General features: G+C 31.2%; 1 protein-coding gene across 2 annotated transcripts in view; it reads left to right on the top strand.

The window, feature by feature from the left end:
- The first annotated feature begins 904 nt into the window (after nt 1-904).
- The window catches only part of LOC114346982 (protein grainyhead-like), a 306,307-nt gene continuing 292,190 nt past the window's right edge, over nt 905-15,021 (top strand). For both annotated transcript variants that reach the window (XM_050663330.1, XM_050663329.1), the window contains exon 1: nt 905-1,085. The gene's annotated coding sequence lies outside the window, so the exon portion shown is untranslated. The remainder of the gene's footprint in view (nt 1,086-15,021) is intronic.

The following is a 15,021-nucleotide window of genomic DNA, read 5'->3' as shown; positions in this document are numbered from 1 at the left end:
TTACGTTAACATGTGTATTTTTTAACGAAGTTTCAGACAGGGCAAAAATCTATATTCTGGAAAAAAATTCTCATACGAGGTTTTGCAGAATCACCGACGATTTTATATACACTGCATTAAGAATTAGAAAAATCAAAATAGATAGGTACTACCTATTTAAATTATGATTTGGCAACATTGTGTCATTATACAGAGTTAAATAGACAAAATATCAGCCTAAATGATTAACGAAACGGAGGCATTTCGATTGTACCTGGGAGGCATTTCATGTATGAAAATATTTACCTGAAAAAGTGGGAGGCATTTCGACAACGCCGGAAAATTGTCACCTTTTCTTTTGTTGTTTTTTCAGTTTTAAATTGTTTATAACTCGAAAACGATCAACCTTAGAGAAAAATTACAAAAGACCTTTTTTGTTTAGAATGATCCAAAAAATCTGATATAATATCCGCCGGGGTCGAATTTTTTTAATTTATAAAAAAAATGTAATTTTTTAATTATTATTTAATTATAGTTAGAACAAGATTAGATGGGACAACCCTTGTTTTTTGTAATTGTTAATATGCTAAATTACGTATTAAATAATTTTTATCCATTAAACAGATCGGTGCAAATCGACCTTATATCGGATCCTCTGCTACAAATGCTACAATTACCAAATGTGAGATTAATTTTTCGAACCTTCATGAACACTGTATATCCAATATCCAAATAAGAAAGGAGCCAAAGGGTCAACATATTAACGGCGGGATCGCACATGAAAATTTAAAAAATAAAAAACGCGCCTGGGTATGCGCAGTGCATACCGGCCCAAGAAACTGCTACCTGTGAAGCTGACTGGGCGGTCCGGTCCGAGTCAACGGGCTGGCCAGCTTGTTTTAAGTTCAGTTCAATCAAAGCCACCGCACGGTCGATACTTACCTCCGTATACTTAAATGTATGGATATATAGAGTAGACAAGTGCCATGTGGTGTAAAGTTATTTTTTATGACAGTGATTGTTGACACAAGTGAGTGACATAGTGAGTGAGTGTATATAGTGTTCTGTAGCATAAGGATACATCAAAGCTTTTAGAAAGAAAAAAGGTAAAGACACCCTTTACTGTCAAACAAATATTTATTCTTGAACAGGTTCTTTTCGTAGAATTCAAAACTACTTAATATTACCACCAACTAATAACACACTATTTGGTAACAGTATTATATTCGTGTTTCAATGTTGCCGAATATTTAAAACGTAATTTAGTTTTTCAGTTTAATTAGTTATCATTAGTGTTTTGATATTTCCAAGGTTTCATAATTTATGTAACTATTGTTTGTTTTAATTTGACCATTTAAACTAAATTTACCTTCTATCAAATTTTGTACAGTAAATAGAAGAATTTATTTTAAAATACAATATCCACAAGTGTTCAAAACAAGTCAGAAAACTTAGTCAAAACATTGTTAAAAAAATTGGATACTTGCATTAAGTTTACAAGACATGTCATTCTTTTGAGTGACACCTAATACACTTAATAATAATAACGAGCTTTAAAACCCAAACAATTCTTTTAAGACACACAGGGCGGTCAAAAAATCACTACATAAATAAAAATGACACATGAGCGAATTACCTATAAATAAAACCTTTTGGAAAGTGAATTTAATGTCATTTATAGATTACATATTTATTAAATTATCGAATATCTCAAAAATATAAAAAACTAAAATATATAAAACTTTGATAAGACCAGTTTTAACATATGGCTTAGAGACTTAACACTCATTTAAAAAGATGAAGGAAACATTTTAATTTTGAGCTTTAACATGCATCCAGAAAACCAAATATCACAAACCAATTGAAACCAACATGATGAGATGGTTGGAGCATGTCATAAGGATCAAAACGGCAAATCTGGTCCGATAATAATTATTGATGATTGAAAAACCTCGTGGACGAAGGATACTTACTAAAAAAGGGCAAAGGATCTTTTCTTAAGTAAAGCCAAGGTTCTTCAATGGCTGTAGAGCTATGAAGAAGCAGTTTATTCTTTTCAATGATGAATTTCAACGTCATTATTATTTTGATACATACCAAAATTCTACTACATGAACTAGATTCGTTTTTTATAACCTAAAGCGTTGATGTTGTCCTTTCGGCATCATTTAGAGCTTTTATAACTTTTTAATGCTACGTAATGTTTCACCAACGTAATTTGCTTTTGTATTTCATAGCATGCTCTTTTCATTTGTCAAAATGTCCATTTTTTATTTATAAGCCTTGTTTGCACAGATATAGGAAACAGTCCTATTGAAAGTCGAATTTAGAAAAAGTTATTATTTTTACAAGAATGTATAGACCAGGGCGCATCTGTAAAAATATTAGTACATTTGGACGTTGAAAGGTGACTCAAATTTTTTTGCAGAAATTGCTTAAAAATAAATCAAATAATAATATTTGAGTTATCCTCCCTCTCAAAAAGGTCCGGAACATTGTTTAAATAATCAAAATGTCAAAAAATTAAGGAAAAATTCGATTTTTTTCATCGTTTTTTGATTATAACTTTAAAAGTATTCATTTCCGAGAAACGTTGTACTAACATAAAAGTTGCGTAATTAAATTTCCTACAATATAGAATTGGTTAAAAATTTAAAAAATAGTCACCCTTGTTGAAAAATAGCAATAATTGCGAAAAAACCATACAAAAACAAGTATTCGCATTTTACGTTTTTCAACCATTTATGCTACACTTAGGATCTTCATATTGTACCCAGAAAAACTTTATGATACATTAAAATAATATCGGTTTAATAGATTTTGCAAAATAAATTTTGCAATCCAGCTTTCGTAAAAAAAATTCATTTTTTCAAAATGTTACAGGACTGAAAATAAAGCAGATAGCAAGTTGAAATTTTTTTTGCGTATAGAAGTGTACTGTACTTTTCACTTGCAATTCTGCAAAATTAAAATCGATTAACACCACGGCGTCAGGAATTTTTTTAAATAAACATTAATTATTGGTGCTACGCGCAGGACAGCGGATAGTTTGCTCTGACTGGGCATTCCAATGACCTTTGATAATGATTGATACATTTTAATTTTTATTAAATTTCGATATAAATAAATAAATTTGTTTATTGCAAAATAAAAACACACACTATATCCTTTGAAATAACACTTTTTTTAGCAAAAACTTTCTTTGTTCATATATTTTATCTTGGAGAATAAAAGTTTATTATTTTTAAACATATGCAATTGTTTAAACAATATTTCACAAGCAATAATAAAATTTGTTTGATTTTTGTGGAATTAAAATATTAAAATACAACAAAATATAGAGTAAGAAAATATTATATTAGATAAAGATTGGAAGAAATTTTGGTGGAAATCAACTCGTGTGAATCGAACACCGCTGTCCTGCGCGTAGCACCAAAAATTATTGTTTATTTAAAAAATTTCCTGACCTCGTGGGAATTAATCGATTTTCATTTTGCAAATTGCAAATGAAAGGTACAGTACACTTCTATAAGCAAAAAAAATTTCAACTTGCTATCTGCTTTATTTTCAGTCCTGTAACATTTAGAAAAAATGAATTTTTTTTACGAAAGCTGGATTGCAAAATTTATTTTGCAAAATCTATTGAACCGATCTTAATGAAATTTACAGTATTGTTTTACTGTATCATAAAGTTTTTTTTGGTGAAATATGAAGGTCCTAAGTGTAGCATAAATGGTTGAAAAACGTAAAATGCGAATACTTGTTTTTGTATGATTTTTTCGCAATGATTGCTATTTTGCAACTAGGGTGACTGACTATTTTTTAAATTTTTAACCAATTCTATATTGTAGGAAATTGAATTACGCAACTTTTATGTCAGTACAACTTTTCTCGGAAATGAATAGTTTTAAAGTTATAATCAAAAAACGAAGAAAAAAATCGAATGTTTCCTTCATTTTTTGATATTTTGATTATTTAAACAATGTTACGGACCTTTTTGAGAGGGAGGATAACTCAAATATTAATATTTGATTTATTTTCAAACAATTTCTGCAAAAAAATTTGAGTCACCTCTCAACGTCCATCTCAAAACAGATGCGGCCTGGACTAGTATCCTTCTTAAAAGTCTGGTAAACACCCTAAAATGTTTAAAATTTTGTCTTCTTTCAACTTATATTTCCGAAATCACCAGAAAAACCCATAAAATGGGTTGTAAATATTCAGTAATCTCATAATCTTTACTATATTATTGTTTTATTGAAGATGTGCCTCTCGAAATTGTATAGAAAGAATTCACCAATTTAACCAAAGGGACCAGGCCTTTTAAAATTTGCCCCATGGAATATTTGGCAGGTATAAAACGAAAAGAAAAACAGAAGAGTTTTATGTGCAGGGTTTTAAATGGCCAAAGGCCAGTGCACCCCATTATTCTGCTAACCCATATAGCGAATTTTTCCCCAGTATATAAACAATACACATGCGATTTTAAAATTGAATAAATTTTATGTCCTGTTCTGATATGCTGATTCATACAACGATTTTGGTTTATGATTGCTACCCAACATATCATTGTGTGGTCAATTCTGTCATAGGTTTGAGTCCTATAACAGCAAATTAAATTACACATAATTTCAAAAGTTATGCATCAACTAAAATTATCCTCATTTTCATAGTTAATTTACTACTTACTTCTCTTCTCGCTCTTTTAACCTTTCAGAGATAACGTGGCATGATGGTATGTACATAAAGTGTAACGTGCGGACTCACAGTCCGCACATCCAGAAAAGGTTCAAAAAACACATATTTTCGGAAAAACGGTCTGAGAACTTGTCAATTGTTTAAATATAAAGACAAAAAAAAACATTTGCAAACAAATTTATTATAACTTGTACTTAAACTCATGCTTCAAAAATAAAAGTGAACGGATATTATCCTTTTCACATTTTGATTAATATAAATCACAAAAACCTAAATTAAAAAAATACAAAACAATTATTTCTAAGAAACTAAACAATGACTAAATAAAAAACAAATGTTTGAGCTGCGCAAAGTAGATACATGAATGAACGGAAATAAGTCAATCTTCGCTGCTGTCTTCGGAGATTCTAAGATTCTCTCCTCAATGTCTTCTTCCATGTCGGTATCGTGGTCCTGTACTTCTTCATAATCTCCTTCCAAATTAGCATTATTATCGTCAGGTTCAGCTTCTGGCTCAGAATCAGAGAGAAATTCCGCATGTAGCTTTTCAAGATATATTATGCTAGTTGCTTTTTGAAACTCATCTTAAAAAATCTGTAACAAAAATAAGTTTATATCAATCAAATATACAAAAAACGTAATCAGTAGATCACTCCCAATTATAAATTACATAAATATTTTTATATTTACCCTAAAAACAAAATATTTTAAAACTGAATCTTACCTGAAGATTTGTGACAACTTGTATAACGTGCTGACTCACGTTCCGCAAGTCAATATAGCAGCAGAACTAAACGCACTAAGACAATTCTCACAAAAGTACTGAATAGAGTATCCCCACACTTGAAGCTGGCGAGCACGCCACGACCGAGATCGTAATTAATCGTCAGAAATCGACAAATATTTAGACAAGCGGAATCATAGTCCGCACGTTAACTCTGAAAGGTTAAAGAGCCTCCACGTAAAGATACCAAATCCGTACTTACTCTCATGGAAATTCCAGCCCAAAACATCACAGAGCCTCCATTAAACAATCTCGTCTCTCTTATATTGCGCTGTGCGTACCGCTTACCTTGCCGACAAATAACTCTTACAGAACTGTTCTGTTATGCTTCTTTCTGTTTTAAGGTTTTGTCAACTGATATTTTTTATTGTGATAATTTTTATAAAACCGCCATTTTCTTAGTTTCTAAAGATATCAAGGATATTCATAAAAAAAAATGTTCACAAAGCATAAGACTATAAGACTACAGTACGATTTCGATGTATATATGTATATATTTTTTTTTTCATATACACTTCATACACACTTGTACCTTTTCCTCACTACAGGGTGTCTCAAACTTAACATAAGAAAAACATTTCTTTTCTTCCATCTGGTATAAGGTTAAAAAAGAAGTTTGTGTAAACCTTCGCCCAACTGTGTAAATACCAACGAAAAATCTAAAATAATAAAAAAATTCACGAAACTGTTCACGAAAAAATCAACTATGAAAATAAGCACAATTTTAGATGATTCATAACTTTTGAAACTGTGTGTACTATTCGCTTCTATTTCATTTGAAGATTATTTTCAACAACAAATCTATAAATATTGTTAAAGTGACTCTCTTAAATTATTATATTTACACTTTATACTTTTCTAAATTTATACAAATTTATGTATGACGTTTGTAGGTAGTCTGTTTTTTACATAATATTTACATATTTTAGTAGGATTGTGAGAACAAATCTTATTTTATACATTTTGGTGATCTAACATGTCTTTAAATTAAAAATTTAAATTGAAATTTGAAACCAAATTTGTTTAATCTCTAGCACATAATTCTCAATTTTGTTTTTTAAATTAATAAATTAAAACTTTTAAAATATCTGAGTTTTAATACTGTGTAGTGGTCTCTAAGTGCTTTTGTTCTTCTTCGATCAAAGATCCGATCTTAATGGCTCTTCTGATTTGTGGCTTTCAGCCTTGTTTTGGTCTTCCTCTTTTTTATGCGTACACTTAAAGTATCTATGGAGTTCGATGTTCATGATATCTTCTGAAATGGTTATCTTCTTCTTGATGCTATCCGTGACGAATGTTGGCGATAATAATGGTAATCTTTATCTTATCTGCAGCCGCGTGGAAAAGCTGCACAGATGTTGTGTTGAACCAGGTTCTGATGTTCTTTAACCAGGATGTTGTTTTCTTCCTGGATGGCGCTTTTCAAATATTTTTCCTCGTAGGATAGCTGGTAGACGGGCATATCTGGATTTATTTCGCATAATGTGTCCAAAGTATTGTAACTTTCGAGATTTGATGGTGGTCAGTACCTCTCGGTACTTCTTCGTTCTTCTGAGGACATTTGTGACTCAGCTACTTATACACATTAAATGGTTATAAAGTAAATGTTTACTGAAATGTGTAAACAAGTATAGAAAACATTTTATTTCTTACTTACCGAATTAATAAAAATACCATTTTATCAAATTTTAGTCAAAATTGTTTGTCTGTTTTAAATTCCAAATCGGAAAGCATTCTCCAAATACAATTTTAAAATAACAAATTTGAATATTCAATTATGCCTTAATTATGACATCAAATTGATATTAGTTTAATTAGTTTGTTTATTTAGACACCAAAAAAATATTTGGAGCTTATTTAAAAACACCTTAATATACTTAGTACCTACAGATATCGATTTATTTAATTGACAAATGTAGAAGGCTAGACTTCTGCTAAATAAACAACAGGAATTGTTAATAATTGTATCACTCCGCTATTGGTATAAATATATCTTCTTCTTAAACTGCCTATCCGTTCCGGATGTTGGCGATCATCATGGCTATCTTGACTTTGTTTACCGCAGCGCGGAACAGTTCAGTGGTAGTCGTGTTATACCACTTTCGTAAATTTTGAAGCCAGGAAATGCGTCTTCTTCCCGGTCCTCTTTTACCATTTACCTTCCCTTGGAGAATCAGTTGGAGAAGGCCGTAACGTTCTTGATTTCTCATTACATGTCCTAGATATTCTATTTTTTTGTTTTGATGGTTATGAGAATTTCACACTCTTTCCCCATTTTACGCAGGACTTCCACATTAGTAATTCGGTCAACCCAGGATATACATAAGATGCGCCTATAACACCACATTTCGAAAGCTTCGAGCCGATTCATAGATTCAACATTTAGTGTCCACGCTTCCATTCCGTAGAGCAGAACTGTGAATATGTAGCATTTCAACAGACGGTATTTTGTTTTTAATGATTCTCGACTGTTGAAAATGGGTCTCATTCTAACGTATGCTGCTTTCGCTTTTATTATTCGCTGTTTAATTTCTGTTGAGTGGTCCCATTGGCTATTTAAATTCGTGCCCAGATATGTATATTGCTCAACTCTTTCGATATTCTGTTGGTTGATTGTAAGTTGAGCGTTTAGTATTTATTGGTTTTTACTAATTGTCATAAATTTGGTCTTCTTTATACAAGGTGTTTCATTAATAATTGTCCATATAGTAACTGGAGAAACCTTAGCACAAAATACGAAGATTTAAACTAAAATACTTAAATAAAATGTTGTTCCTTACTGAGTTACAGGGTGTTTTATCTAAAAATTTAATAACTATTTTTGCTCAGCATTTTAAAACTATTCGACGTATACTTTTCATACTTGGTAGAAAGTGCGACTACTATACATCCTACTAAATTATGATAAACGACCGTTTCTAGCTACTACCAGAGGCGTACGACAGGGGATAGTGAATGGTTGACCCTTCTCAAATTCTACGCCACTGGAGGAATTACTATTTTAGTGCCATTGTTAGATTCTCCAATACTTTCTACGTAAATAATATATTCTTCATTGGTAACGATAAAGTTGTTAGTTTTCGAGATATTTGAAGTTAAATATGAAACGGCACAGTTATTTTGATTACATTATGATATGATTTATATCATTAAAATTTAAAAATTATTTGTACCCACAGTACTTTAAAACTATTTGGCGTATCCTTATCATACTTGGCAGAAAGTGTAAATACTGTACACCCTATTAAATTAAGATAAATAAACGTTTCTAGCTACTACCAGAGGCGTACGACAAGGGATAGTGGCTGGTTGATCCTTCCCAAATTCTACGCCACTGACTGAAATTGCTATTTTAGTGTAATTTTTTAATTTTCCAATACTTTTTATGTAAATAATGTACTCTTCATTCGTAACGATAAAATGATTAGTTTTCGAGATATTTGAAATTAAAAATGAAGCGACACCATTCATTTTCACCCGTTGTACGCCTCTGGTAACAGCCAGAAACGTTTGTTTAACATAATTTAGTAGTCTGTACAGTACCTATACTTCCTGCCAAGTATGAAAAGGATATGTGGAATAGTTTTAAATGTTGAGCAAAAATAGTTTTTAAATTTTTAGATAAAACACCCTGTAACTCAGTAAGGAACCACATTTTATTTAAGTGTTTTAGGTTAAATCTTCGTATTTTGTGCTAAGGTTTCTCCAGTTAGTATATGGACAATTATTAATGAAACACCCTGTATTTAGAGCTAGTCCGTATCTGTTGCTGACTTCTCTTATACGATTTGTTAATATCTGTAAATCATTCAGATTATCGGCAAAAACTATGGTATCATCTGCATATCTAATGTTATTCAACCATTCACCATTTATTAATACTCCCTTCGCACAACCGTCTAAAGCTTCCTTAAATACACATTCAGTGTAAATATTGAATAGTAGTGGAGATAAAATACAGCCTTGTCGTATTCCTCGTTCTATTGCGATTTTATCAGTCAGCTGGTCTTCTATTTTGATTTTGGCCGTTTGATTGTAATAAATGTTTCTGATAATTCTCAGATCTTGTCCTGAACCTGAAATAATCAACCATATCTTGCATGGCTGCAAAGCATTCTCAGACATCAATCACTTTTTGGAGACTACCAAATGAGCCCAAAAACGCATGGTTTCGATACGTTAGACCTGTATAAGCTGGTGTAGAATTTTGATATGGGTGTCATGAATGAATTGAAGATGTATAATTGGCTGCAGTATAACCGGTTTTTAAGAGACGGCTTCCGAAAAACAAGCACATAGTCTCAAATATGTCCAACATGATAGGCATAGGCTGTTGAAATAACATGATATATTAAGTTTATAGAATTTCTTTTTGGATTTTATCACGTTTTTTATTTTATATACAGTCGAACCCGCTCATTAGAATACCTGTTAAAGGAATATCCCGGTTTAAGGAATATAAATTTGAAGACCCGAAACGCTTCTAGTAGCCACGAATGATCGGTTATTAGAATATCCCGGTTTTAGGAATATTTTTGCTTGGCACGAAGGCTATTCCAATAAGCGGGTTTGACTGTATTATTATAACCTCGCTTTTTCACTTTTTTGGCTGATTAATTTATGTCTTTGATTAAACAAACTCATAAATTATTTGGGAACTAAATGAAGGTCCACCTTTTAATGATTTATCTAGTGAATAATTATACGGCTGTAAAATGTCGACGAGGCAAAAGTGTAATATAATACAGTTATATATTATATTCCTTCTAAAATGTTGTACACAGGGCGATTTATGAAAACTAAATATTATTTTATCTGTAGATTCTGTAGCTGAAAAGATTACCATTGTGCTTAATAACTAGACATGCAGTGGCGTAGCGTAGTGGGTGCGGCAGGGGCGGCACTTTTTAGGGGGCGGGAAAATTCAATAAAAAATAATAAATATATTTTGTAAATATTTGAACCATTTTATATTTTTATCGCAACTACAAATTAGGACCGATTGAAAGGAGCACGGAATTTTTCATTAGGCACTTATTTTGTGACGAATTCGAGGAAAAATATTTACAAACAAAGGGACTTGACATAAGATTGTACGCTCAGAAAGTAAATGCTTTGCAGATGATATTGACAGAGAAAATAGAGGAATGGGCAAATGGCGCTGTAGATTATGCAAAAAATATGCATGAAAGCATATTTTGATGACGGAACTAGAGATACTAACTTGTCTTGTGAAAATGAGTTGAGACGAAAGCTGTTTTCTTCGTTAAATAGAGTTATTGTAGAAATTCGTGAGCGTTTTCAACAGCTACAGAAATTAACGGATAAGTTTGCTTATCTAACGCCGGCTATATTATTAGATCCAGACAACACTGAATGTAATCTACACTACGCTTCTGACGAAATTGACGAGAAGGATTTCAAGCTGGAAAGACTTCGAAAATAAATTGATTAATGCAGACTTACTTAAATTATTTAAATTTATTGTTAAATCCAAGCTGGAAGATAGTCTATCCAATATTTTAATAATGTTCCGAATATTTTTTACAGTTGCTATAAGCAATGCCAGCTGTGAGAGAATTTTTCAAAATTGAAATTGATTAATAATTATTTAAGATCGGCAATGAGTACTCTAAGACTAACTAATTTGGCTATTTTGTCTATTAAGCAAAAGGTGTGTGATGCGAGAGACATTGACGGTGCAATAAAAGACTTTGCTCTTAAAAAAGGTGGACTTATAAATTTTTAATTGAAAACGGAAGTTTTGTTTTTAATTCTAACAAATACTCATGATACTTGTCAATAAAAATAAAAATATAACATTATATTATCGTTCTAGTTCTAATTAAAATTGATACCCCATAGTTACCTATACCTAAGTTATATCAATGTATCTAATTGGTTTTAAAGTAAAAGAATATTTGTATTAATAAACGTGACTGTAAAACTTAGATAAACTTTTTATTTAAAATCTAACCTGTATAATGCAAAATAATGATGACTGTTCTGGCCAAGAAGGTCTCTATAATAATTAATGTATGTATGGGCTATTCCACGAATATACGACTGTCTTGGATTATCGCGACAACGAATATTTTAGTGTGCAACATAAGAAGTGCGAAAGTAAATGGCTCTAATAATTGTTCCAATAAACAAAAATGTATTTTGCAATTTACTTTCGTTCTTCATAATTTGCACAGTAAAATATTCGTTGTCGTTATAATCCACAACAGTCGAATGTTCGTGGAATAGGGTTATATGTAATGTATAGTATACATTAAATTAAAATACCTAAATAAAGGGCGGCAAAATTGTCTTCCGCCCCGGGCAGCCTACACTCACGCTACGCCACTGTAGACATAGAATAGTAACCAGAGAAGAGGTGGAAGTATTAAAATTGTGGAAAATAATTCGATATTGTTATGTTAAATCGGGATAGTTCCCAAAAGTGGACTATATAGCATTCAGTTATAGTGTTACTAAGACATCCTGCCAGTCTATTGGCTTTTTGTACTTGATTTCTCACTTCTTTGTCCAGGTTGCCGTAGCTCAACAGTGTAATTCCAAGGTATTTGTACACATGAACTTGTAAGGAAAAAAAATAATTCAATATTGTTTAAGTTTAGTTATTTTTTTTATAAGCATACTTAAATGAAATTAAAATAAAAATGATATAACATATGTCAGAAGACATGATATAACATATATAGCACTAAAGAACCACAGTCCACATGTACCTACAGTTGTTAAAGTACCTAAGTGTTTCGAAATAAGTGCGGCAAACTTTAAGGGGTAATTTAACACATAAAAATAAGACAGTTTGCTTTATAATCATATGTCCGCAAACGCTTCGTTTTCGAGATACGGGATGTTCAATTTTTTTTCACAAACTGACGATTTATATATTGCTTTAAAATCAGTTGAGATATGCAAATCAAATTTGGTGGGTTTTAAGACGTAGCTATTGCACATTTTTGACATACAGTTAATAATTTAATATTCACCATTAGCGCGCAAACGGGTATTATGACCGATCATATTACCCGTATGCACGCCCATGTTCAATATAAAAATTTTATTTGTATGTCAAAAAATGTGCAATAACTACGTCTTAAAACCCACCAAATGTGATTTGCACATCCTAACTGGTTTTAAAGCAAAAAATAAATCGTCAGTTTGTAAAAAAATCAACATCCCGTATCTCGGAAACGAAGCTTTTGCGGACATATGTAAAATAACCCCTTAAGGAGGGGGTATGGTTTGAAATCAACATACCAAGCACATTTTTGTGAATTTTTTTCGAAACTATGGTAGAATTATTTTATTTTTAAATTAAATAAACACATTAAGTACAATTCAAAGAATATTTAAGAAAAAATTCAATCCAAAATATTGAAAAATAAGCCATTGGCGACAAATTTTGGCAGGCAGCTCAAAAAAAATTGATTTTGCGGTGGACATCAGAACTCATCACTGGATCATACGAAACAAAAAATTCAAAAAGATTTAATTAGCTTATGAGGTTCACGAGGTAACAACGTCGAGTTTTTTTATTTTTAATAATTTTTGAATTTTTAGTATCACTCAAAAGTCAAAAATACGAAATTTTTGATAAAAATTTTGTGAAAACCAACAGATTTAATATTGTTAAACAAAAAATATGCACAAAACGAAAAATATCTCGACGTTGTTACCTCACGAAATGTCTAAAGAAAGCCTATGCAAAATTTCACGTAGATCGGTCAAGTAGTTTTTCAGTTACAATGTCCACCGCATTTGAAAAAGCAGTTTTGAGAAAAATGCGTTTAAAGTTTTGACAACTGCATCTTCATCTTCTTATTTGTCTGCCAAATCGTAAAGTGATGAACATTGGAATATGTTTTTTAAATTGCGGAGTAATCTGCAAAAGAAAAGGCAAACAGTTGTTTAACGTTTCTCACTACGCTCAAGCGTGCTGGCGCGAAGCCGCGGCAAATCGAGTCGAAGGTAGGGATATTCAACACCCTGTATCTCTGGTAATTTTACTCCGATTATTTTGAAATTTTCAGAGAGTATTCTTGAAAGTATGCACTTTTATTTGAAATAATACAAAAAAAATTAAATATTTCAAACCATAACCACCCTTAAAGTTTGTCGCATTTGTTTAGGAACATCCTGTACTGATGACGAACATGGCCAGTTGTTAAAGTACCTAAATTTTTTATTATACAAGATAAGCGAATGAATCTAAAAACAGAATGTTAAGGAAACCTGAGGCTATAGTTGGGTTTTAATTTCAGTATTTTATAAATGCTAGAATAGTCCACAGGGTGATGCGAACTTTGAGAAAAAAACACAGTTTGATTCGTACACCCGGTATATAATGACAGTTTACCTGTCTAGCAACAATATTATTACAGCGATATTGTTAATGAATAAGGCTATAACGTGGTAAAGAATCACTTAAATCGGACAACAGGTTTAGGAAATTCGAGACATCAAAAATGACCAAATTTTCAGTGGATCAATTTTTTTGCACGCGTGAATTTTTAGATTGATTAAATCTCACTGAATTTTTTTTAAATCTCAATCTACAAGCCATCATTCATCATAGAAAACACAATATTTCAGTATTATTACATTTCATACATAAGCATAAATACAGGAGTATTTATCATAAAACATGGCTACACTCCACTAATATTTTTTTGTCTCTAGAGCAGTTACTTTCTTTTAGAAAAGAACGTCGTCAGTCTTTATTAATCACCCTGTATATCTTTCAAATCTAAAGTGGATACTGCTTCTATTTAAATCTCTATTGAACTTCGATCCGACTCAGAGATCCCAATTTCAGTTTAGATTTATTAAATCTCACTGAGATTTATTGAAATCTCAATCCAAAGGCAGGCAGAGACCATAAATTTTTAATGACTGCTGTACAGAAATAATTACTTCTCTTAATTTGTTTAACAATTTATTGCTTGGAGGTGTAAACTAACTACAACGTGAAAACATAGAATCTTTAAACCTCTCATTTTCGAATGATCGAACAGATTTTCAATAAACAGTGAAGATTTATGCTATATAAATTTTTATTATTAAAGTTACTGAGTAATGGTAATACTACTTATTGTAGTAATGATACATATTAGTCCAGAGAAATGATTTTTCTCGTGACACATCCCCCTCCAGGCCGAAACCAAATTTTTTGAGTAGTATGTATATCTATAATAAAAACCTACCTATATGTTTCCTGCAGCCGATTTTGATGATATACATAGTTATAAACAAATAAAGATCAAAAAACGGCAAATTTTCGCTTTTTTGTCTATTACTAAAAAGTGAGGCATTCTAAACAAATTTGAGAGTAATAAACTTATAAACCGTATAAAAAACTTCAATATGGCGTTCGCTGAATATGTCTATCCTTATTTGTTGCTTAGAAACTTGCAAAATAAATCATAAATTTTGAGATTTTATAAATTTTCATAACTTATGTAAAAATTAAGTTAGAACCTTCTTATTACACGGAATGCTGAGACTTCTTGTGATTTAATTATATTTTAAATTTCAAAGCAATT

The sequence above is a fragment of the Diabrotica virgifera genome, chromosome 10, assembly GCF_917563875.1.
Source record: "Diabrotica virgifera virgifera chromosome 10, PGI_DIABVI_V3a".
Classification (NCBI taxonomy): domain Eukaryota; kingdom Metazoa; phylum Arthropoda; class Insecta; order Coleoptera; family Chrysomelidae; genus Diabrotica; species Diabrotica virgifera.
This window is presented reverse-complemented; position numbering and strand designations above follow the sequence as displayed.